Raw genomic sequence first — 26,086 nt, forward strand, 5'->3', positions numbered from 1 at the left:
CAAGGAGGTGTTGTAGCTAAGGCTACCTTACCAATACTATGGCAACATCATATCTGGGATCTATATAATAAACTGCTGGCATTAAACAGAGAGTAAACGAAATAAATAAGGAAGTGAAATGGAATTTATCACTGAAACATAAACAACCAAAAATGTCTAGCCTTATTTTACTGAGTAAATGTTAAAGCTAATCATAAAAACAAGTTTCAGTAGTATCTTTTTTATCTTTATTTTATGCTTATGCTTTAAATATGACTGAAGATAAAACAAACTACTTTGATACATGATTTCAAACAAACTTATGCTCTTCCTTCTGGCAAAGCCCAAAATATTTTATAATTAACAAAGATAATTTTAAAACAAAATAATTTGCCTAATTTCAGAAAATTTCAGGTTAAATTCAAGTAAACTTCAAATTTTGATTTATCTTCCAACTATAACAAATTGAGATTAAGCTTGTCTTGAATTGTTTAGCTCTGCTGAATCGCTCGGCAGGTTCAGTGGTGGCAGCAGTAGTTTACAATTTTCGTAACAGCCATGTTAAAATTCAAGAATTTCCTCTTCAATTGGTTTTCCCTGTCCTTTCCGTAATCTTATTTGATATTAGATCTTAAATAAATAATTGTTTTGACAAGAATTAAAGAGTGATATTAAAACTAAAAATAAGCAGAAATTAACTCACATAAGCAGTGAAACTTAAAACAAACACTACTGCAATGAAGAAATCACGCACAAACAAACAAAAATTACTCCAAACGTGGAATCTTGTACGCGTATTTTGTACTTGGTAGTACAACTAAAAGACCTGGATGTTCAAGAGTGCATAGAGCCAAAGCAGAATTATATTCATCGGTTTTAGTTTTAAAATTTAGATAATTATTCATTAAAAGCTTGTGTTTTTGGAGTCTTTCTCCTAAGTGGTGCTACCAATTTTAAATTTCCTACAGGAACACACGACTCTGTAAATTCCACTCTTATAGGGTTCTATCTTTCCCAGAATTAAAAAAAATCCAGCCTTAGTCCGTTTTTGAAGAACATAGAAAGATCATGTTTCTGTAAAAATTTTCTATACTTATCACCGAGTCAAGAAATATATGGTAAGATTGAATTTTTTTCACTTGTGAAATTGACTAGAGAAAGGACTAATCTTCTATTCGTAATTTTGTCAATAAGTTAAATAGAGTAACCATTACAGAATAAAATATGTTTAGTGTAATTTAGTTTAAATACTAGATAATCGTGTGAGAAAATTTCCAACTGTATCGACTAAAGAGATAACCACACCTATTTTAACAGAAAGAGGGTGGATTGACAAGAAATCCTTAAGCAACTGGAAAAATATCAATGCCCAGCTTCTCATATTTTGAAATTTTACATATCTTTTATTCGCCCAACTCTCGAATATGCTTACCCTCTATGGCACTTCTTATTAAATAAAAATCAAACCATAAGGTTGTAATCCGTTCAGAAAAGGGCTTTAAAAATAATCACACGGGAAGGGAAGTTGTTTTACTCCTACTTCTTAGAAAATTTTAAAATCAAAACCCTGGAAAAGACGACATGATCTGTGCCTCCGTTTTGGTGATAATATGAGAACCTTTTTTTTATGACTTATTTTATTGTATGCCGTTTTATGGCTAAATTTTTACTTTTAATGTAGGACCTGTTTGACATGACATTATTCTAGTTACTTTAATATTTTTCTTACTTGTTAAATTTCTATTTGTCTGTATTTTGTCGGTTTATATTTCTTAATGTTTTGTTGTCCCTGAACATAATTTCATTGAAGTGCTTGTGATGGTTGTTGTTTACTTCATTTTTTTGACAAGAATTTATATTCGACGATGTATCTCTTGTGAAAAGTTTTAAAAATAAAGCCTTATACTATTCTATTCTAAATGTAAAAAAAATTGTCACTCTGTGCCCTATAAATAGAAAATTCAAGATAAGGAATTTTTTTTTGAATTGTTTCTTGATTCGTTTCAGAATTCGATTCTTGATTCGAATCTTCAGTTCACCTCCAACGTGAACTGAAGATTCGAATGAAGAGTGTTCAAAGAGTGTTCAAAAAGTGTTCAATCATACCCATGGTCCCAAACCGTCAGAGTATCATCAAGAAAAGGGAACAAGAAAGAGTGTTTCAAGGGAAAACTACCCAAAGCAGAATTTTCGATATAGAACGTATTTAATGTTATTTAAAATATTGAAGCTATCCCGCTTTGACAACCTGGATGCATAAAGTGTCTTTTAATTGAATTTAACATCTCCCTTGGCGTTCCCTGAAATTTTCAAGTTTAAATCCTTAGTCGTTCCTGAGATCAATTATGCAGCCAGATACACCCTATAGAATTAAATAGATATGTACGCCAAAAAGACCTATATACAAAAAAATGTCTTTTGAATTAATGTAAGACCCACCTCAACAATCTCAGAAATTTAAAAACTTAAACACATAACAGTTCCTGAGATATTGCAGATACGCTTTTTGGAGCACATGGTTGCACATAACCTTGTTTCGATTAGTACAACATCCCAATTCACATTCCCTGAAATGTTCAATTTAATAACCTTAGTCATTCGAGGGATATTGCAGACAAGCCCTTTTAACGACCTAGAGGCATAAATCTATTTTGACAAGCAGAATACATTTAAAATATTTAGATTTAGTTTAACAATTCTAGTTGCACTAGTAGAAGTAGCGGTAGTTATTTCAGTGTCAGTCACAATCGCAGTAGTAGCAGCAGTAGAAGTGGTAGTAGTTGTAGCCACAAGCAGTACCAGTTGCTGTCACAATTTATTGTATTAACAGTCGCAAGTACTGTACGATTACAGTTACAAGTAGTCACAGTCGGAAAATTTCACAGTAGAACATTGCAAGAAGTCACATTTGCAGTTCTAAGCATTCAAGGTAGCAAGTTGTTGCAGTAACAAGTAGTCACAGTAGAAATCACAAGACGCCTTAATCACAGTCATTAGTAACCTCAGTTTCGAGTATTCACAGTCACAAGTAGACACTATCTCAAGGAGTCACAGTCGCAAGTAGTCGAAGTCGCAAAGGCAAGTAGTCACAGTCATAGTCACTAGTAGACGCAGTCGCAGTAGCCATCACAAGTAGTCGCAGTGACAAGTAATCACATTCAGAGTTACAAGTTGTCGCAGTTGTGGTCGCAAATACATAGTTAAAGCCAAAAGTAGCTGTAAACGCAATCACAAGCACTCGCAGTCGTAGTTGCAAATAGTCTCAGTAGTTGTTTTAGCAGTGGTGCTGAAAGTTTCAAGTTAGTACTCCTAACCGATCCTTTGCATTCAACTTTTGAAAGCCTGGATGGACATAGTGTCTCTTGATTTAGTTCAAATTCCCGTCAACATTCTGTGAAGTGTCACCTTGATACCCTTGGCCTTCCCGGAAACACCCACGATCAAACATTCCCCCCTTTCCCACTGATAAATACTGTAAGTAAACAATGGACAAATTGAATAGTTTATTACCCTTTCCCAGAGACTTTTGGGGATGTGACATCCCCAGAGGCATAGTTATTTGATATACTGACTATTTTGAACGAAATAAAGATTTCAAAATGTCAACCACTGCTGTTGGGTGGGTATCTAAAAATGGCAAGGGTCCTCCCCAACATACCCTGAAAATTTCAACTTAACACCTTTAGCTCTTCCTGATATATTGCTAATACGCCCTTTTGATAATCAGCATGCACATAAGGCGCTCTGATTTTCTTAAAAGTCCCACTCAATAAAACCTGAAACTAGCCACAAACAGAAGTAGTCGCGGTTGCAAGTAGTTATAGTCATAGTCACAAGTAGTCGCCGTAGCAATTAGTCAAAGTCGCAGTTGCAAGTAGTCGAAGTCGGAGTTGAAACTAGTCACAGTTGCAAGTGGTTGTAGCTGCAAATATTTCAGGTCACAGTCACTTTCGCATTCGCAAGTAGTCGCACTCACAGTTGCAAGTAGTCAAAGTTGCAGTCACACAAGTAGAAGTAGTAATGGCTCTGAAATTTTCAAGCTAATAGCCTCAGCCGTTCCTTAGATATTTCTCATACGCCCTTTTGACAACCAGTACAAAAAGTGTGTTCCGATTACGTTTAACACCCCTCAACTTTTCCGAAAAATTTCACCTTAATATCCTAAGCTTTTTTGGAGACCGGGGACCAAACTTACCCCCCCCCCTACTTTCTCAACAACAAACCCTATATGTAAACAATGAGCATCTTGCATATCTTACAACCGTTGCCCCAGGGGCTGTGGGGGTTGTAATATCCTCGGAGGCATAGTAATTTGAGCTTTAGACTATTTTGAACAAAATGGCTATCTCAAAATTTTAATCGGATATAAGTGGGAGGGGAGCAGCTAAAAAAGGCAAGGGAGTCGGCCCGGCTACAATTAGATCACACTTGACTCTTAAAAGGGACAATAGAACTTTTGACTTCCAATCGAAAGATTCTCTTCCGAAGCTTTGATGACCACCCCATCCAGATAAAATGGCTTTGGAGAAAAAAGTAATAAATGTGCATGTTGAACAATGCGCTCTCTTTTTAAAAAAAATCAACGAAAAATAAGAAATAAATCACCATAATAATCAAGATAATTGGAAAAAACTAATGACAATAAACTGAATGCTTGATTAGATTTAATTAGGGGGAAAGAAGCTGAACAGGGTGAGGGACTTTTGCCATCTGATTTCTTTTGTATCTTAGAAGGGACACTAGAACTTTCAACTTTCCAATCGAGACAGTACGTTCGAAGTTTTAATGACAGGCCATTCCATATGAGATATCCTTGGAAAAAAAAAATGATAAATGTGTTTTGTTTTATGTTGTGCTCAAATTTTTTAAATCGTCAACGAAAAATAAAAATAGATCATGATAATAGTCAAGAGAGTTGGAAGGAACTAATGAAAACTGAACCTTTAGTATATATATATATATATATATATATATATATATATATATATATATATATATATATATATATATATGATATTAATTTCTGGAAATTTAAGATTTTATTCAACTGTGGGCTGTCGGGGCCATGTTATCCCTGGAGAAATGGTTATGTGTCCCTTTTCACTATTTGGAACCAAAGGAAACAAGATGAGAGGGGGTCTGGTTGCCCTCCAGTCATTACTTTTGACTCTTAAAAGGACTAGAATTTTCAATATTCGATCGAATGAAAAAAATATACAATAATAATGCATTGAAGTCTTGTGGCTGTTTACCATAGGCAGCGCTGTCTCTGATTCCGACAAATTTTTCGGGACACATTGTTGTGGATCACAAAAGTTGTTTGAAAAATATTCGAAACTAAATATTGTATTTTGTTTTAAGACACCTATTGAGATGAGCGGGGGGGGGGGGGGTAAGGGTATTGATCAAGATTGGCAAATGTAGGTGCCACATAGCACTTTTAGTTTTAGTTCCTTAATTGTAATTGCTGACATAATGAAAAGTAACGATTCGAAAAACAAACGTTTTTATGCTTATAAAGCTCTGGGAGGGGGTGTTGTAGCCCTCTTTTTGGCCCTACGATTATGAAGACCAAATTCTGTCTATCCTCGGGGTCTCAACAGGACGCAATATGCACATTGTTCCGCTAAAACTTCCCGATGAAGCCTTGGTATTAAATGATATGATTGAATAGTTGAGAGCTTGTTCAGAGGAAAAGGCAAGGCGAGGCGAGGAGTGGTAAAAATTACAAATTTGAGCCCAATGTTTGTAATCAGTGACGTCAAGATGATTAAGAACCAACTTTAATAGATATCAAACCCCACGTGTAAACATATTCTTATCGTGTTTCGATTTACAACAGTCATCGGATCGTTTATGACCATACCCTAGATGATTTATTTGTTACGTTGTGGCACTTTCTTTCTGCTCAGCAAGTGTGTTGAACAAAATTATAGCGCAATCTTGATTTCATCAAGATCTAGCATACCCACTTTTGAACAAAAATTTATTTTTGAACTATTTACATATATTAAGGCCCTACCATATATTAAGATAGCTGTTTTCATATAATACCGCAACCGCATTATTTTTTAGGCCTTAATTGGCGTCGAAACTAAGGTTAGGTGCTCTTTCTTTGGTTTCGTCACTTCACAGTCTACTAGATGGATAGGTTTGGTATTTGATGAGCCCATTACCACCTCCTTCAGCCTCATCCGGTCATCCGTTTTAATTATCATTCCTTTCAACTGCCCAAGGAGTTGTCTTTTTCTGTTTTCTCTCCTTCAATTAGCTTCTTTAAGTTATTGAGTGTTTATACCGTGATGGGTAATTCCTCACAAGTGATGATTTCTGGGGCTTTATCGATGTTTCAATGTCATGTCTATTCTCTTTAGCACTAATTGGTAAATTGAACTGATTATCAGTTGTCCGTGGAACAGTCTCCCACCAGCAGTAATCCATAAGAGCACACGTTTAAAATTCATAGAGGAGTTTCGGTCATTTAATGAGTTAGATAAAGGTTTACCATTTTATACAATAGAAAAGATATTGGCATATCTGAATTATCGCTAGAACTACATATCTTCTTCCTTTATTCTTTAGAAACACTACAAAAATAATGTTTACAGGTGCATTAATGTTTCTTTTCTTTTTTCAGACTCACAAATCGGTCCACTTTTCAAATTAACTTACACTATATCCCTGAAATAGCTATCAATATTTCGAATGTGGTACCTCCCTGTTAACCTTTCTTAAAACTATGGAAATAAACCATCTACAATTTAATTTTTCTTGCTACATTTCTTGGCAGCAAAAAGTTTTTAGAGGCGTAACTGTCATTAACAATTTTTATTCCTTCTTTAGTATACTGTGACAGTGTAGCTCGACCAAAAGCAAAAATGGTCTATTTAAGTCGGATGATCCGTCATTCATCATAAATTTATTCAGATTATATTTGCTAAGGCCAACCTATATCCGGGAAACTTAATGTTTGACTAGAAACAAGGAAAGGGTCAAATTATACGAGAAAAGAAAATCTCCAAGCAAAATTTAATGAAAATACAAATAAAATAATGCAGCTGATAAGACAATCAGAAAAATATATTTAGAATATAAAGAAGATAAGTGAAGTGAACAAATTGTATATTAATGCATAGTCCAATAGCACAATTATTGTACTCAAAGTTAGTGTTGAAAAATTAAATAGAGATTCAACCACGCTTGTCTACAGTTTTTCATTTTGAAAAACAGACTATTGGCTTAGCCCTTACTTGATGAAGTGGCTGGTAGTAGTCTTGATAATTATCCCTCTAGGTCATATGTTATTCTAGCAGACGAGCTCAATTGATCTAAGCCTATCCTGAGCTCAACGACCCTCAACGTCCAATGTTCTCCTTGGTGGCCTTGCACTCTCAAAAAGTACAGCATCGAAATTAGATTATATGTATTTAGATTAGACTATAACCTTTGATGATGGGTTATTTTACTTGATATTTTTTTTAGTACTATTTCTGTATTTTGTCATGCTGGGATAGCCTCCTTTGTCTCTCTCCTTCGATATGTTATGATGTTTTTGGTTTATATTTTTAGCCGTCTTTTCGAGCTCAGCTCCCTGTTGGCTTTATTTAATTATTTGTGTTTGCTTATTTTGCGTGAAACAAAAATCTTGAAAAAATAACGATCTTAGTCAAGCCGCAGTTTTTCAAAATTCTACAAACATGAGAAAATATGTAGAACCAGTTTGTTTATAACAGTTTTCAAAAATTATTTGTATAAACCGTGAAGCAGTTGCATATTTGTTTCGTTTTTGGTTTCAACTTCGCTCTTGAATTTTATTAAATAAAAAAAAACAAGTTTTTTTAACTGAAAGTAAAGAGTGACATTAAAACTTAAAACGAACAGAAATTATTCCGTATATGAAAGGGGCTGTCCCCTCCTCAATACCTCGCTCTTTACGCTAAAGCTTTTTACTGTTCATAGGCAGCGCAATCGCGCTGCCTAAGTAAAGAACGATGTTGGCACAATGTATTATTTTTTTTTCTTTTTCCATACCAGGGCACTTCGTATCGAAGGAGTTGTCGTAGAAACTTTGAAAAGGGCTCATTCGGTTGGAAAGTGGAGTGGCTAGCTTCCTTTTTAATAGTCGAAAGTGATTAGAAAGCAACTAACACCCCTTCCACGCCCACGATTTCCCCTAACACATCCAATCAAAATTTTGAGATAGCCATTTTATTCAGCGTAGATGATTTCCACGTAGAAAATATGTTTTTGAGGAGGTCATTCCACCACAACCCTCACGGCAAGGTTTTTAAGTTATGCCCTGGGGGCATATAAGAACGATGTTGGCACAATGTATTATTTATTATTTTGTTCCTTCAGACCAGGGCACTTCGTATTGAAGACGCTGTCGTAGAAACTTCAAAAAGGGCTCATTCCATTGAGAATTGGAGTGGCTAAAGCCGGTTTTAACGTTCAGATGTGATCGGAAGGGAGCTAACACGCCTTCCGCGACCACCATTCCCGACATATACCCAGTCAAAAATTTGAGATAGCAATTTTGTCCAGCGTAGTTGATTTCCAGATAGAAATTATGTTTTGAGAAGGACACCCCCCACAGCCCTCAGGGCAAGGGTTTTAAAATATGCCCTGGGGGCATATAAGGTTTTTATAGAAAGAGTTGTCGTAGAAACTTAAAAAAAAGGCTCATTCGATTGAAAATTCAAAGGGCTAGTGCCCTTTATAATAGTCAAAAGTGATTGGAGGACAACTAACACCCCTCTCACGCCCACCTTTTCCCCAAACACATCCAATCAAAATTTTCAGATATTTATTTTATTCAACGTAGTTGAAAGTTCTGGAAATTAGGTCTTCGAGGATGACAACCCCCCTCCACAACCCTCAGGGCAAGGGTTGTAAGTTATGCCTTAGGGGCATATAAGGTTTTATAGAAAGTGTTGTCATAGAAACTTTAAAAAGGGCTCGATTGGAAATTGAAATGGCTAGTGCCCTTTTTGATAGTCGAAAGGGATTGAAAAGGCAACTAACACTCCTTCCACGACCACCATTTCCGCAAACACATCAAATCAAAATTTTGAGATAGCCATTTTGTTCCAAGCAGTTTTTAAGTCTAGGAAATTATATCTGTAAATAAAACAATCCACCCACAGTCTTCAAGGTAAGCTTATCATGTCAAACTCTGGTGTCTTGAAAGATTATTACTTAAGGGCGTATTGTAAAAGCTAAAAAAACGATATGAGTGATTTTACATTACAAGGAATATTGCCCTTTTTAAGATCCTTTAGTGATCTGAGAGCCACTCACCCCCCCTCTCATGCCCACCTTTTCCCCAAACACAAACAATCAACATTTTTAAATAGCTATTTTATTCAACGTAGTTGAAAGTTTTAGAAATTAGGTCTTTAAGGAAGACAACACCTCCCCCCCCCGTGCAGCCCTCAGACTAGGGTTGTAAGTTATGCCCTGGGGCATACAAGGTTTTTATAGAAAGCAATGTTGTAGAAGCTTCAAAAAGGGCTCATTCAATTGGAAATTGAAAGGGCTAGTGCCCTTTTAAATAGTCGAAAGTGATTGAAGGGCAACTAACCCCCCTCTGACACCCACCATTTTTCCAAACACATCCAATCAAAATTTTGAAATATCCATTTTGTTCAACGTATTTGAAACTTCTGGAAATTAGGTCTTTTAGGAAGATAACCTCCTCAGAGCCCTAAGTGCAAGGGTTGTATGTTATGCCCTTGAGGCATATAAGATTTATATAGAAAGTTGCTGTAGAAATTTCAAAAAGGACTCATTTGATTGGAAATTGAAATTGCCATCTATAATAGTCGAAAGTGAGTGGAGAGTAATTAACCCCCCTCTCGCGCCCACTATTTCCCCAAAACATTCAATCAAAGTTTAGAGATAACCATTTTATTCAACGTAGTTGAAATTTCTGGAAATTATGTATTTAAGGATGACAAACCCCCCAGAGTCCCCAGGGCAAAGGCTGTAAGTTATGCCCTGGGGGCATAAAAGGTTTTTATAGATAATTTTATAGATAGAGTTGTCGTAAAAACTTCAAAAGGTGCTCCTTCTATTGGTAATCGAAAGGGCTAGTGCCCTTTTTATTAGTCAAAAATGATTGGAGGGTAAGTAACCCCCTCTCACGCCCATCATTCCCCCAAACACATCCAATCAAAATTTTTAGATAGCTATTTTGTTTAACATAGTAGAAAGTTCTGGAAATTAGGTCTTTGAGGATGAAAGCCCCCCCAGCCCTCAAGGACCGGGTTGTAAGTTATGCATTGAGAGCATATAAGGTTTTTATTGAAAGTGTTGTCGTAGAAACTTCAAAAGGGCTCATACGATTGGAAATTGAAAGGGCTAGTAATAGTTGAAAGTGATTGGAGAGCGACTAACGCCCCTCTCAAGCCTAACATTTCCCCAAACACATCCAATCAAAATTTTGAGATAGCCATTTTGTTTAACGTAGATGAAAGTTCTGGAAATAAGGTCTTAGAGGATGACAACCACCATAATAGTCCTTAAGGTGAGGGTTGTAATTTATGCCCTGGGGGCATATAAGGTGTTTACAGAAAGCGTAGTCGTAGAAACTCAAAAAGGGCTCATTCGATTGGAAATTGAATGGCCTAGTGCCCTTTTTAATAGTCGAAAGTGATTGGAAGGCTTGACATTTTTATAGTAAAGATCGGTGTGGGTATAATGTATTGTTTTTTGTTGTTGTTTAGACCAGGTTTAAACCAGGGCACTTCGTATCGAAGGAGTTGTCGTAGGAACTTCGAAAAGGGCTCACTCGGTTGAAAATAGAAAGGGCTGATGCCATTTTAATTGTCGAAAGTGATTGGAGGGCAACTAATACCCTTCCCACGCCCACCCTCCCATTTTCTCATTATGTCTTTAAGCATAGTAAAGATCGATATGGATATAATGTATTGGTTTTTTGTTGTTGTTGTTGTTTAAACCAGGGTACTTCGTATCGAAGGAGTTGTCGTAGGAACTTCGAAAAGGGCTCACTCGGTTGAAAATAGAAAGGGCTGATGCCCTTTTTAATAGTCAAAAGTGATTGGAGGGCAACTAATACCCCTCCCCCGCCCACCCTCCCATTTGCCCATTATTTTTTAAAACTAAATGTTGCCATAAGATTAAATAAATATGCACAGTTTAAATGCTAATTCCCAATAATGCATCTCAGCAGTATACCAAAAACGACTGAGGGTATTATGTTCAAACTTTCGGGGCTACTTCTGCTCTTAAAATTTAACCAAATCAAAATAGCGTAAGTGTATCCAAGCTATAAAAGAAAGTAAACTGATTTTTTTTGCGAATGGTATCAAGTTTTCCATTTCAGGTCAACTAGAGGTGGTATGAACTAAATTAAACACTACTATTTGTGTCCAGATTTTTAAAAGGGTGTATTTTGTTAAACATTGCTGAAATTTTTCCCCGGCATTCAAATAGCAGGCCAAACTATAAAGTCTTAAAAAAACGAAAAGATTTAAAGTATTATTTTCTTTTTCCCTGAAAAGACTATGTCTACATAAAACAAACAGAAATTAATTAAAAAACCTTTTTCCACAAAATAAGTCTTTCAAAGAAAAGTAAAGAACTCCATTAAACAAAAAATGAGCAAAAATAAAATCAAATAATCTACCAAGCTTGAAACTACCACAAATCAGCATCGATAAATAAATGAAACCAAAAACGAACAGAAATTACAATAAATAACCGAGTCGAACTCAAAACGACCAGAAATTAACATAAGTCTTCCCAAGGCCAGAACATAATTTGCACTTTAATGAAAAAAATATAAATGTTTTTACTTTTATAACTTTAATAAACCAAATAATATTAGCATTTTGATTACTAAATATCAGTATATGTATACTAAACTGACAATGCACATTCATTTGTATTTTTGTTCTACTAGTACTATTACTGCTAAAAAATCACTGAAGCACCAAGCCGCCTGAGGCCAACACAGCTACGCACGCTCCTCCTCCATCCCAATCTATTCAAATCCTCCCTTTTTACACCCGCCCAGGAAGTTCCCATTTCCTTTAAATCTTTCTCTATGATTTCCTCCCACCCCAGACGGAGACGACTTTCTTTCCGTTTGGCTCAACATGGCTGGACGAAAAGAACAATCTTCGTTAATCCGTCATCCTTCATCTGCAAAACGTTCCCTAGCCAACTGAGCCTTTATCCCATTACAGCTCTAGAGAGCGCTATTGTACCACATTTTTCGTATAGCCTATTGTTTGAAATACGGTCAGTCAGCCGGGTACCCAGAACAATCCTCAAGCAATTTCTCTGGAAAACATCTAGCAAGTAAAGTGCAAATTATGTTCTGGCCTTGGGAAGGCATAGGGGTTTTGAGGCCAACTTATGTTAATTTCTGCTCGTCTTGAGTTTGACTCGGTTATTTATTGTAATTTCTGTTCGTTTTGGGTTTCATTTATTTATCGATGCTGATTTGTGGTAGTTTCACGCTTGATAGATTATTTTATTTTTGCTCATTTTTTGTTTAATGGAGTTCTTTACTTTTCTTTGAAAACTTATTTTGTGGAAAAAGTTTTTTTAATTAATAACCAAAAAGCGTCAGCGGTGCGAAGACAACTTCTAAAGGGGTAACTCACACCTTATGTTCAAACGTGCTAAAGAGCTAGTAGTGAATATACGAAGTGCCTGGATCTCTTGGATATAAATGGGTGCAAAATTACCACTCGCGCTGGAATCCGAGATCGTTGGAAAGAGCATTTCCAGGAAAAGCCAAATCTCACAGTAAATCCAGATGCTGAAGTTCTTCAGAATTTTCCAGCGCAAATAAATGAGGAGCCACCCCTACCACCCTTAAGGTCAGAGGTAGTAACCGCTGTAAAAATCCCTCCAATCCAATAAATTACCCGGGATAAATGGTATAAAAGCAGAATTGCCCAGAGTAGGATTTGATGTCGTCATCGATCTGTACCATCGATTAGTAACAGCTTTGTGGGAAAAAATTCTACCCCGAGGTCTGGTCAACATCTGTCATAGTCCCCTTGCAAAAGAAAGGATACTAAAGCAATTGCGACAACTACAAACTCATCTTGCCAACCCGCTAAAATCCCCACGAAGTTACTCCTAGATTGCATAAGAAACATGACAAGAAATGTGATACCTGAGTATCAAGCTGGACTACGTCAAAATAGATCCACTAATCATCAAAATATTTGTCATCAAACAAATCATGGAATGATATTTGGAATTCGGTAAAAAGCTATACCAACTGTTCATCGACTTAAAGCAAGCCTTCGACCTAATCTGGCGAGATGGTTTACGGCATATATTGGCTCACTAATTCCCTTTGATATTATTGATATTATAAGGAGTATGTACAAGCAGGCGAGAAGCATGGTACAGAGTAGTAAAGGACTTACTGAGGTATTTTCTACCTCTACAGGTGTTCTCCAAGGACGCCTCCTCTCACCCACTCTTTTCTCTATATTCCTTTTAGTTTTCTGGCACTTGCCCCTGATACCACGGGATTAGTCTTGGGAGGACACCTTTTGACCAACTTGGATATACTGATCAGATTAATCGTCTGAATGGAAAAATAGAGAAGCTCCAAGCCAGTGCAAACGCTATCGACGAAGCCGCTATTTCCTTTAGAATAAAGATAAACGCCAGCAAGACCAAGGGGATGAGAGTATCATGGCAGGCAGAGATTGTTCCACCCTCCTCACTAAAGTCACTATTCGGGGCGAGGAAATCGAATAGGTCCACCAGTTTATTTGACTAGGAGGTATGCTGACATCCACAAACGACTCCTCAAAAGACATCAAACGACGCCTGGCTATTGCCCCACATGCTTCAAGTCACTGCACTTTATTTGGAAAAATAATACCTCCCCTTAAATTTGAAGATGCGACTCTTTCGTGGCTTAGTCATTCCAGTTGCAGCGTTTCAAGCAGAGACATGGACTCTAAAAGCCAATGACAAGCACCGATTGGTGTAACTTAAAATTAAATCGCTCCGAAAGCTCAGTGGCATCACTTTTGTTGACCGTGAATCAAACGAACAATAACTGTCCTGCTTGAATTACCTCAAACCATCATGCAGACCGTCAAACTCTAAAAGCTTCGATGGGTAGGACAAGTACAGCCTATGTTTCCAGCCCAACTGTATGAAATAGCCTTTGAAGGAAGAATAAATGCCTCTCGCCCAAGAGGACGACCTCCCTGAAAACTTTGAAAAAAGTTTTTACTGGTGGGAAAACTTTTCTGACTACTCCATGCCAGTACTGCTGAGGACTGCAAGAAACAGGGAGGCATCCCACAAATATTGTTATGATGCCATTAGAGGAGAAGCGGTCAACTCGGCTGGATGATAGTTAAATAAGTAAGTGACAATAAACCTTGTAAAAGACCTTTGTCCAGCTTAGACCAAAAAACTAAAGAAGTCGTCAACAACTTGTTTTAACATATGGGTCTGTCTATCTATCTGTGTGTCTGTCTGTCTGAAATATAGGTTTGACTTCGCATATCTCTCACTTCCCGTTAAAAAAATAACAATACAAAAAAAACTCTTTAATTTTGTCTTTAAAGAGTCAAAGAGATATATTATCCTTAGTATCTTCGAGGAGTTGTGCGTAAAAACTCAATATTTATGAAATGTTATCTTGTACGAAATACATACAGATATTAAAACCTGAAGGAAAAACAAAGAATTTGAAAAGTGTAGTTAATATAATTTAAAGAATTTCGCGTCATCTTATCATAATTTTTGTGCCACAGTGTTGTAAAGAATTTGGAACTTCTTGTAAGAAAGTACCCTTTTGCTTCTTGGACTTTATAGGAGAACTGGTCATTAGAAATGAAAACTACACCATTGGAATCTCCATGGCCGAAAACCCTATTCAGGATAATTACAGTTCTCCTTCTTGAACAAAAAGAAAAATCACTTTTTTGCATGGAAGCATTTTATTGCCTGTTTTATCTTCTGCTTCCTTTTTTTCTTCGCCGCTAGTTTGGGCAATAAAAGTGAACAGCTCTTTCAAAAACGATTTTTTTTAATTAATATTTTAACACAGGTTGTCACGGGTACAACAAAGGGTCCTAACCACTAGACCACCATTTCATTAAAACTAAAAAATAATAAAAATAAAAATAAACCATTCCTAGCATCCTTAGGATGCTAGAATGCTAAGGGTGTTTATTATTTTTTTTTTTTTTTTAGTTTCAATGGTCATATTGTAATGTAATTTTATATTTTCATTTGTTTTATGCTGAGGACGACCCTTGGAAATAGGGTCGTAATATTCATTTAAAGTTTGGAATTCCACTGTCTTACGAAAAAAAATCCCTATTGTTATGTTTGTTATTTTTGTTTAATACGAGATTTTATGGTAAAATCCTATTTACAGCCCACGTAAAATAACATACTATCAAACAGTACGTGGTAACGAACTATAAGTAAGGAGCGACCCGGCTCAGTAGTAACCGAAACTCTAAAAAACAGAATTTTGATATCAATAGATATATCAGAAGGATCAGCTTATTATGCTGGTTTCAAATATATAAGTTTCATTAAGTTTAGTCTTACTCATTAACGGCCACGAGCCTGATAAAAATTTGCCTTATTTTCGAAAAAAGGGGAAAACACCCCCTAGAGGTAATAAAATCTTAATTAATTTTACACAGTCAGATTCAGCGCATCAGAAAACCCTACTGTAGATGTTTCAAGCTCCAATCTGCAAAAATGTGGGATTTTGTTGTTTTTTTTTTGCCAGAGGAAAGACCACGGATGCATGTTTATTAATCTTCTTTTTTTGTCTTTTGGTTTTTTTTTCCAGGGGTGATTGTATCAATTTACTGGTCCTAGAATACCGTGAGAGAGCTCATTCAAACGAAAACTGAAAGTTCTAGTGTCCTTTTTAAGTGACCAAAAAGATTGGAAGGCAAATAGTCCCCCTCACCCGCCCCTTTTTCCCAAAATCGTCCGATCAAAATTTTGAGATAGCCATTTTGTTAATCGTAGTTGAAAGGCCCAATAACTATGCCTTTGGATATAACATGACCCCCCATAGTCTCAGGGGAAAGGTAATTAAGTTACACAATTTGCCCATTGTTTACGCATAGTATTTGTTATTGGGAAGTATGCATACATTTTCGAGTGGGGGGGGGGGACAATTTTCTTCTGAATTTTTTTCCACGGGGAATTTTCCGAGGGGAGGGAAATTTCCAGGGGTGAGTTGTCAGGGGAAACTATACACTGGTGGAATTTGCAAGAATTTTTTATGTCTTGCTTTTTCTTTTGCGTCTCAATTTCACGCGTGGAGTTGTTAAGGGTAATTGTTCTGGGTAAGTTTTCACTAAGATTGAATTTTCTAAAAGGTGTTTGCGTTAGGAGGGTATTTCTCCGTGGAGGTGGGACCAGATTTCCTGGCATTGTTTAAAAAACGGTCGGAAATTAAATAACAAAACAAGTTTTTTTCAACTGAAAGTAAGGAAAAACATTAAAACTTAAAACGAACATAAATTATTACGTGTATGAAGGGGGTTGCCTGCTCCTCAAAACCTCGGTTTTTACTTTACAGTTTGAATTTTGTCCCAATTCTTTAAGAACGACTCCTGAAACACGAGGTTTTTTTTAATTAGAACAATAAGAAGCTTTTTTTGAAAGTACTAAAAAACATTAGCATAAGGAGTGAGGTGTTGAGGAGGAGGTAACCCCCAGCATATACGTAATAATTTCTGTTCGTTTTGATTTTTAATGTTGCTTCTTACTTTCAATTGAAAAACTTGTTTTTTATTTAATCATAAAATACAAAGTAATGCAATACGATATTTAAACTCTCGATGGCAGAAACAGCAATCTAAAGCACTTGGTCTACACAGCAGCAAAAATGGTGGGAAAACATTACAAATGAGCTGAAAATTTTGAAAAGACTTTTTCTATAGCAGATAATGGCAAGAGAATTGGAAGTTTTGTTTTTATATGCTGTTCCACCCCGTTAAAAAACTTACTGCCAAGCTTAAGCTAGCGACAGAGAAAGAGAATCCAAACACACTGAAAGATTTGCAGAATGACACACCCTAAAAGACTTACCAAACATATCTGTGGAGAAAAATAAATGAAAATTATTTAGAGTCCTTGCTTTTCAAAGAAATATAAAACCTAATTAAAACACTTCCTGCTATAAATAAAAGTGTTGAATGAAAAAAAAGAGTGGGGCATGGAGTGTTGTTTATGCTAAAGATAGATCGGACAGTTACTTTAAAACTGACAGCGAACAGGTTTACTACTGTTATTATTATTATTTGTTGTCTGCACAAAGTTAATTTTCAAATTCGTTCCATTGAAAGCTGCATACAGTATCAAGCCAGACTGGTTCCTGGCTTGATTTGCATTTTACTGAAAAAAATACAAATGCTTTTATTTTATAACTTTAATAAATCAAATAATATTACCATTTTGATTATTAAATATCAGTATATGCATATTAAACTGACAATGCACATTCATTAGTATTTTTTTTTAGTAAAGTGCAAATTTTGTTCTGGCCTTGGGAAGGCATAGGGGTTTTGCGCCCAACTTATATTAATTTCTGCTCGTTTTGAGTTTGACTCGATTAATTATTGCTATTTCTGTTCGTTTTGGGTTTCATTTATTTATCTATGCTGATTTGTGGTAGTTTCACGCTTGGTAGATTATTTGATTTTATTTTTGCTCATTTTTCGTTTAATGGATTTCTTTACTTTTCTTTGAAAACCTTATTTTGTGGAAAAAAGTTTTTAAATTAATTTCTGTTCGTTTTATATTGGCATAGTCTTTTCAGGGAAAAACAAAATAATACATTAAATATTTTCTTTTTTTAAGACTTTATAGTTTGGTCTGCTATTTGTATGCTGGAGAAACAATTTCAGCAATTTTCAACAACATACACCCTTTTAAAAACCTGGACACAAATGGTACTGTTTAATTTAGTTTCATACCTCCTCTAGGTGACCTGAAATGGAAAACTTGATACCATTCACAAACAAATCTGTTTACTTTCTTTGATAGCTTGGATACACCTAGGCTATTTTGATTTGGTTAAATTTTAAGAGCAGTTGTAGCCCCGAAAGTTTGAACATAATACCATCAGTTATTCTTGGGATACTGCTGAGTTGCCTTATTGGGAATTAGAATTAACACAGTGCATTTTGATTTAAACTTAAGGCAAAATTTAGTTTTTAAACATAATGGGTAATTGGGAGGGTGGGGGTGGGAGGAGGATTAGTTGTCCTCCAATCACTTTCAAATATTAAAAAGGGCATCATCCTTTTCTATTATCAATCGAATGAGCCTTTTCGAAGTTACCACGACAACTGCTTCGAATCGAAGTGCCTTGGTCTAAACAACAACAACAACAAAAAATAATAGATTAAACCCATATCGATCTTTACTATAAAAATATCAAGCCTTCCAATCACTTTCGACTATTAAAAAGGGCACTAAGCCTTTCGATTTCCAATAAAATGAGCCATTTTTGAAACGACAATGCTTTCTATAAACACCTTATATGCCCCCAGGCCATAAATTACAACCCTTACCCTAAGGGCTGTTAGGGTGGTTGTCATCCTCTAAGACCTAATTTCCAGAACTTTCAACTACGTTAAAAAAAATGACTACCTTAAAATTTTGATTGGATGTGTTTGGGGAAATGGTGGGCGTGAGAGGGGCGTTAGTCGTTCTCCAATCATTTTCAACTATTAAAAAAGGCACTAGCCCTTACAATTTCCTATCAAATGAGCCCTTTTGAAGTTTTTACGACAATACTTTCAATAAAAACCTTAAATGCCCCCCCCCGGCATAACTTACAACCCTTACCCTGAGGGCTGGGAGGTGTCATTTTCAAAGACCTAATTTCCAGAACTTTCTACTACGTTGAACAAAATGCCTATCCGAAAATTTTGATTGAATGTGTTTGGACGAATGGAGGGCGTGAGAGGGGTGTTAGTTACCCTCCAATCACTTTCGACTATTAAAAAGGGGACTAGCCCTCTCAATTTCCAATTGAATGAGCCCCTCTTGAAGTTTTACGACAACTCTATCTATTAAAAACCTGATATGCCCCCAGGGCATAACTTACAACCTTTGCCCTGGGGGCTCTGGGGTTTTGTCATCCTTAAATACATAATTCCCAGAACTTTCAACTACGTTGAACAAAACGGCTATCTCTAAACTTTGATTGAATGTTTTTGGGGAAAGGGTGGGCGTGAGAGGGGGGTTAATTACTCTCCACTCACTTTCGACTATTAAAAAGGGCAATTTCAATTTCCAATGAAATGAGCCCTTTTGACATTTGTACAACAACTTTCTACACAAGCCTTATATGCCCCCAGGGCATAACTTACAACCCTTGCACTGAGGGCTCTGAGGGGGTTATCATCCTAAAAGACCTAATTTCCAGAACTTTCAACTACGTTCAACAAAATGGATGTCTCCAAATTTTGATTGGATGTGTTTGGGAAAATGGTGGGCGTGAGAGGGGTGTTAGTCGCTCTCCAGTCACTTTCAACTATTAAAAAAGGCACTAGCCCTTTAAATTTCCAATTGGATGAGCCCTTTTGAAGTTTCTATGACAACGCTTTCAATAAAACTCTATATGCCCCCAGGGCATAACTTACAACCCTTGCCCTGAGGGCTGTGGGGGGAGGGGTTGTTATCCTTAAAGACCTGATTCCCAAAACTTTCAACTACGTTGAATAAAATGGCTATCTAAAAATTTTGATTGGATGTGTTTGGGGAAAAGGTGGGCGTGAGATGGAGTTAGTTGCCATCAAATCACTTTCGACTATTAAAAAGGGCACTAACCCTTTGAATTTCAAATTGAATGAGCCCTTTTTCAAGTTTCTACGACAAAGATTTCAATAAAAACCTTATATGCCCCCAGGGCATAAATTATAGCCCTTGCCCTGAAGACTGTGGGGGGAGTGTCCTGCTCGAAGGTATAATTTCCTAGACTTTGAACTGCGTGGAACAAAATGGTTATCTCAAAATTTTGATTGGATGTGTTTGGGGAAATGGTGGGCGTGGAAGGGGTGTTAGTTGCCGTCCAATCACTTTTGACTATTAAAAAGGGCACTAGCCATTTCAATTTCCAATCGAATGAGCCCTTTTTGAAGTTCCTACGACAATGTGTTCTATAAAAACCTTATATACCCCCAGTCATAACTTACTACCCTTGCCCTGAGGGTTGTTGGGGGGGGGGGGTTGTCATCCTCAAGGACATGATTTCCAGAGCTTAAAACTATGTTGAATAAATGGCTATATCAAAGTTTTTATTGGATGTGTTTGGGGAAAAGGTAGGCGTGAAAGGGGGGGTTAGTTGCCCACCAATCAGTTTCGACTATTAAAGAGGGCACTAGCCCTTTGAACTTTGAATCCAATGAGCCTTTTTTGAAGTTTCTACGACAACACTTTCTATAAAAGCCTTATATGCCCCCAGGGTATAACTTACAACCCTTACCCTGAGGGCTGTGGGGGAGTATCCTCCTCAAAAACATAATTTCTATCCGGAAATCAACTACGTTAAACAAAATGGCTATCCTAAAGTTTTGATTGGATGTGTTTCGGAAAATGGTGGGCGTGGAAGGGGTGTTAGTCGCCTTCCAATCACTCTTGACTATTAAAAAGGGCACAGGCCACTCTAATTTCCAATCGAATGAGCCCTTTTCAAAGTTTCTGCGACAACTCCTTCGATACGAGGTGCCCTGGTATGGGAAAAAAAATACATTGTGCCAACATCATTCTTTACTTAGGCAGTGCGATTGCGCTGCCTATGATAACAAAGGAGGTTGTCACTAACTGAAATCCTGTTAGCACATGAGCCGATATTGATTTTTTTTTTTTTTTTTTCCAGAAGGGTTTCAAATAAGTATAGTGACACTAGATAATAAATTAATTGGTCTTAAGAGACCTAACTCATAAACGATGCTCCATAGCAATTCGACATTCGTATCTTAGGAAACAAAATGTCATAAATTCCTTGGTAATTTTCCAGAAGTCCCTTTAGCCCATTGCTTAATTTTTCTGTTTTACATTAATCCTTTAACATGAGTCGATTTTCGATTATATGTTTAATTCTTCGCATATATTCCACAGACAATATGCTTAGACTGTTAAGGAGCTCTTTGGACCTAAAGGGAATTCCCTTTCGTTTCTTTTATTTAAAATACAAAAAAAACAAGTTTTTTTTAACTAAAGTAAGGAGCGAAATTAAAACTTGAAACGAACAGGAATTATTTCGTATATGAAAGGGGCCGTCCCCGCCTCAACGCCTCGCTCCTTATACTAAAGTTTTTTATTGTTTTAAAAATAGAGTTGTGAGAAAGAGTCAAACTTTAACGTAAAGAGCGAGGCGTTGAGGAGGGGACATCCCTTTTCATATACGGAATAATTTCTGTTCGTTTTAAGTTTTAATGTCGCTCCTTACTTTCAGTTAAAAAACTTGTTTTTTTTATTAAATTTCTGAAAGTTTTTAAATTAATGCTGGTTCTGATTTTGGCTCACCGTACATGAATAATTAAAACGAAATTTGCATATTAATTTTACTTTTTTTTGGCTAAATGGCTTTCTCAAAAGTTGTTTAATTTTATTTACGAATGTTTTTATTAGTAATAACTATACGTAACTTATGATTTAACTTACGTAACGAACTTCTATATTCGTATATTTTTATTACATATATTAGGGGGATTCCCTACCCCCCCCCCCTAGTCAATACCTAGCTCTTTAAGCTAAAGTTCGAAATTTGTTCCAATTGTTTAAAAATGATCCCTTAATCACAAAGGCCGTTATTTAAAATAAATAGCTCTTATAAAAGTACTAAAAAAAACTTTTTGCGTAAATAGTGAGGCATTGACTGGGGGATGACCCCCACCCTCATATACATAATAATTTCTGTTCGTTTTGAGTTTTGATGTTGATTCTTACTTTCAGTTGAAAAACTTGTTGTTGTTTTTTTTTTTTTTATTTCTGATTGTTTTTTTAAATAATGCTGGGAAATCCGGCACCCCCTTCACAGCAATTTCCCCTCCCCCATGAAAACTTCCCCCATGGAAAGATCCTCCCCTGTAACCCCCGAACCACCCACCCCCCACTACCGAAGAAAATCCCCCCTGAACACGTATATATACTTTCCAATAACCAATACTATATGTAAACATTGGGCAAAGTTCGTAACTTCCAGCCCTTCTCCAGGGGTATATGGGGGATTAAGTCATCCTCAAAGACGTAGTTATTATATTTCTCGACTATGCTGAACAAAATTGTTATCTCAAAATTTTGATCGGGTGACCTTGGGAAAAAAAATGAGCGTGGGAGGGGCCTAGTTGCCCTCCATTTTTTGGTCACTTAAAAAGGGTACTAGAACTTTTAATTTCCGTTCGAATTAGCCTTCCGTTGATATTCTAGGAACACTGGGTCAATAGAATCACCCCTGGGGAAAAGAAAAAAAGAAATAAACACGCATCCGTGATCTTTCTTCTGGCAAAAAATACAAAATTCCACATTTTTGTGGATAGGAGTTTGAAACCTCTACAGTATGATTCTCTGATACGCTTAATCTGATTGTGTGGTTTTCATTAAAGTTCTATGACTTTTAGGAGGTGTTTTCCCCTTTTTTCACTTAACTCTTGATGGGTAGGACTAAACTTGATGAAACTTATATATTTGAAATCAGCATAAAAATATGAATCTTTTGATGTATCTATTGGTATCAAAATTTAGTTTTTTAGTTTCGGTTACTATTGAGCCGGGTCGCTCCTTACTTACAGTTCGTTACCATGAACTGTTTAATTTATTTTTAACTGTAAATCGTAATGTATTCCAGTGACATTGATGGTAGCGACTCTTGTGACTCCAAGGGTCGATTCCCAGGACTCGAGGCCTCAAAAATCGTCGGTTTCAAGGGCTTGCCATCCCTATTCTGGAGCCCCAGAGTCCTAAAAACCATCATCTGGAATCTTGAATTTGTCATGAGCCATGTATCTCACACGTATCATAACTATTATTTCTCCTGGCCATTTTGTATAGATAGGATGGTCGTTAAAAAACTAGGAGGGGCTCAGTTAATAAGAAATTATAAAGTTCTTCTGAAGCTCCAAAGTGATTCGCTGGTGCCAAGTCCCGCTCATTGTAACTGAAAATTTAACAAGGCGCTTAATTTTTTTTTTTTTTTTTTATAGAAAAAATGGAATTTGAAGATAAACCATAAATGGCTACTATTATTTCGGTTAATTTTAATAGTAAAAGTTTTTTTCAAAAATGAATTAACGGGAATTTCAAAAGAGCCTTAAATCTCTAGAAGATGGCGGTGAATAAAAAATGAAAGTTGCACTTCTAAGGAACAAGTCCAAGTCCAAGAGCCATAAATTATGCCATTGGTCCATCATTCACAAGTAAATTTTTAGTAGAAAAAGTGGGTATGTTACAAGATACTAAATACGAATCTTAAAAGAAATTCTATTGTGTATGATGGAAAGCACTTATTTGGTCCTAGACTCCTTGACCCTAGGCCCCAAAACTTAACACGAGTCAAAATGAAAAGGAATAATCAAAGCAAAATTGAAATGAACAACAACATGAACAAATAAGAGCTAGGTCACTATCCCCTCATTCCCCCTAAAGGCTAGACTGTTATTTGCACTTTACTGAATGTAATTTAAACAGTCTTGCTTTTTTATTATAACATTGAAAAATTTAAAATGTTTAAACTTCTGGGAATTTTTTTGTATATCACTATTTTCCAGATTTTGTTACATAAAATATGTCACTACATTTTAAGCAATCGATCTAATTTCATTGAAATAAAAGGCACTGATTTTTCATTACTATTTTGTCCCTCTTGCCATAGTTCTGTTCCTCTTCTGTTCCTGTTTTGTTCCTCTTGCCATAGTTCCTTTCAAATGTATAAAAAAATATCTGTATATATATATATATATATATATATATATATATATATATATATATATTTTATATATATATATATATATATATATATATATATATATATATATATATATATATATATTATATATATATATATATATATATATATATATATATATATATATATATATATATATATATATATATATATATATATATATATATATATATATATATATATATATATATATATATATATATATATATATATATATATATATATATATATATATGGATATATGTATCTATATCAGGAGACCCAAGTGCACAAGATAAGACTAAAAAAATAAATTTGAGTCGTCCAGAAATGGTCGTATTATTTCTGTTTTTATTATTATTATTGTTATTACTATTATTATTATAATTATCTTCATTATTATCAGCAGTGAAAATATTAAAAAACAAATAAATGAATTTGGCTGTATTAACATGTGACGTCTGATAATACACCCAAAATTAATTTCGTCTCTGGTCGGATTGAAGCTTACACGGTATGTAGACAGGGACAGAGAGACTTCAAACAAGTCATAAAAAAATAACAAAATTTGGTAGTATCTACTTGCAATGTTTGAGTGCCCGAAAAATATTGCTTAATCAGACTTGCTTAGATTTACTGGGTTTTAAAATAGGCCGAGGAGACTCAATGAAGATAAGTAACTTTAAAGAAAAAACTTGGGAGGTATTGGTTCGTGACGTAAAATATCCATTTATTTTGATCTATCCAATTGCAGTTTACAGCTGCATTTGAACAGAGTCAAGGGCTTCAATGAAAAAAAGGGTAAAATAGAAACAAATCTGGTTGTGATGGCTCGTGATGATTTTTATTTTATTTCATTTTTTTTTAAGCCAGGAAACAGAACTCAGTTTATGAAAGACCTAGATGTGAAATTATTTAAACACAATAACAGATAAAACAGGACAGAATATTGAGATATTATGTCCATTTAGGTCCCAATTATTTCCAACCGTATTATTCAAATCACCCTCCCCATCTCGCTCAAAAATATATTCTTAAGTCAGCCGAGAAATGATTTGGTATAAAACGATCTAAGGCCAAGCTGTAAAATTTCAGCGATTCGGTGGTGAGCAAACAAGCTCATTCCTGACTTAGTACAAGAATGAGCTGCAAAACCCTAACCTACAAATTAACTCGGGATTAAAAATGAGCTAATTCCGCACTCGGTGCAAAACGGGATATATACTGCTTCAGTGTAAGAACAATCGAAGTTTAAGCTCCAGAATTTTGGTGACATAGTGACAAAACGAGATAAGTTCTGACTTAGCGCACAAACAAATGAAGTCAAAGGTATCGGCTGACTCGGTGCAAAAGCGAGCTACCCCTAATTAAGTGCAGAAATCGGAAAAGTCCTATCTTGATATGAAAACGGGTTTGGTTTCGATTTAGCGAATAGTCAGCTAAGTTCTGATTTTGTGTAAAAATAAGCTAAGTCATGATTGGATGTAAAAACAAGCAACGTCTTGACTTGGTCCAGCAGCGAGGTAAGTCACACCCGCGGAAGTAACCCAGTGCAATAACAAGCTAAATCCTGACTTGCCGATTATGTGCAAAGATCAGCTAATCCTGAATCTGTACAAAAGAGCAAAGTCGACAGTTTGAGCAAAACCTGCTAAGTTTTTGCCTCGATGTGAATGCAATCTCAGTTCAAGCTGTAGAATACTAGGGAAAAAATGAGAAAACGGATGAACTGCTGACTTAGTGCGAAAAGAAGCCAAGTAAAAGTCTTGGACTGACTCGGTGCGAAAACAAACTAAGCCCTGAATCGGTGTAAAATAGCCTAATGGCAAACTATAAATCTTGCTCCTTCTATACCAAAATTCTTTGCAGAGAGACAGGCAGATATTTTGTTTAAATCAAGAGGTTGCACTGAAACTCAATCTGCGATGTTTGATGCGCAAAATTAACCCTTGGCCCCTGCGAAACTCTCCCCACACCTTTACAGCACACTTTTTAGCAGAACGGTCAGAACGCTGTACGTGTTTGAGCCAGAGTCATGCAGCTTTTTTTTTACTAAAACGAAAAGAATTTTTTTACCCGGTAATATACTTTCATTCAATATTAGTTATAAATTAAAAGACAGTATGGTCTAAGAAGTTATTTGAGGATTTCCACATG

General features: G+C 35.9%; 1 protein-coding gene across 5 annotated transcripts in view; it reads right to left on the reverse strand.

Annotated features, from left to right (window-relative positions):
• The window catches only part of LOC148956492 (voltage-gated inwardly rectifying potassium channel KCNH6-like), a 235,620-nt gene that overhangs the window by 125,545 nt on the left and 83,989 nt on the right, over window positions 1–26,086 (reverse strand). The gene's annotated exons all lie outside the window — the stretch shown is intronic.

Source organism: Artemia sp. Qi Xiang Cuo, chromosome 1 (genome assembly GCF_049724085.1).
Source record: "Artemia sp. Qi Xiang Cuo chromosome 1, ASM4972408v1, whole genome shotgun sequence".
NCBI classification, from domain to species: Eukaryota; Metazoa; Arthropoda; class Branchiopoda; order Anostraca; family Artemiidae; genus Artemia; species Artemia sp. Qi Xiang Cuo.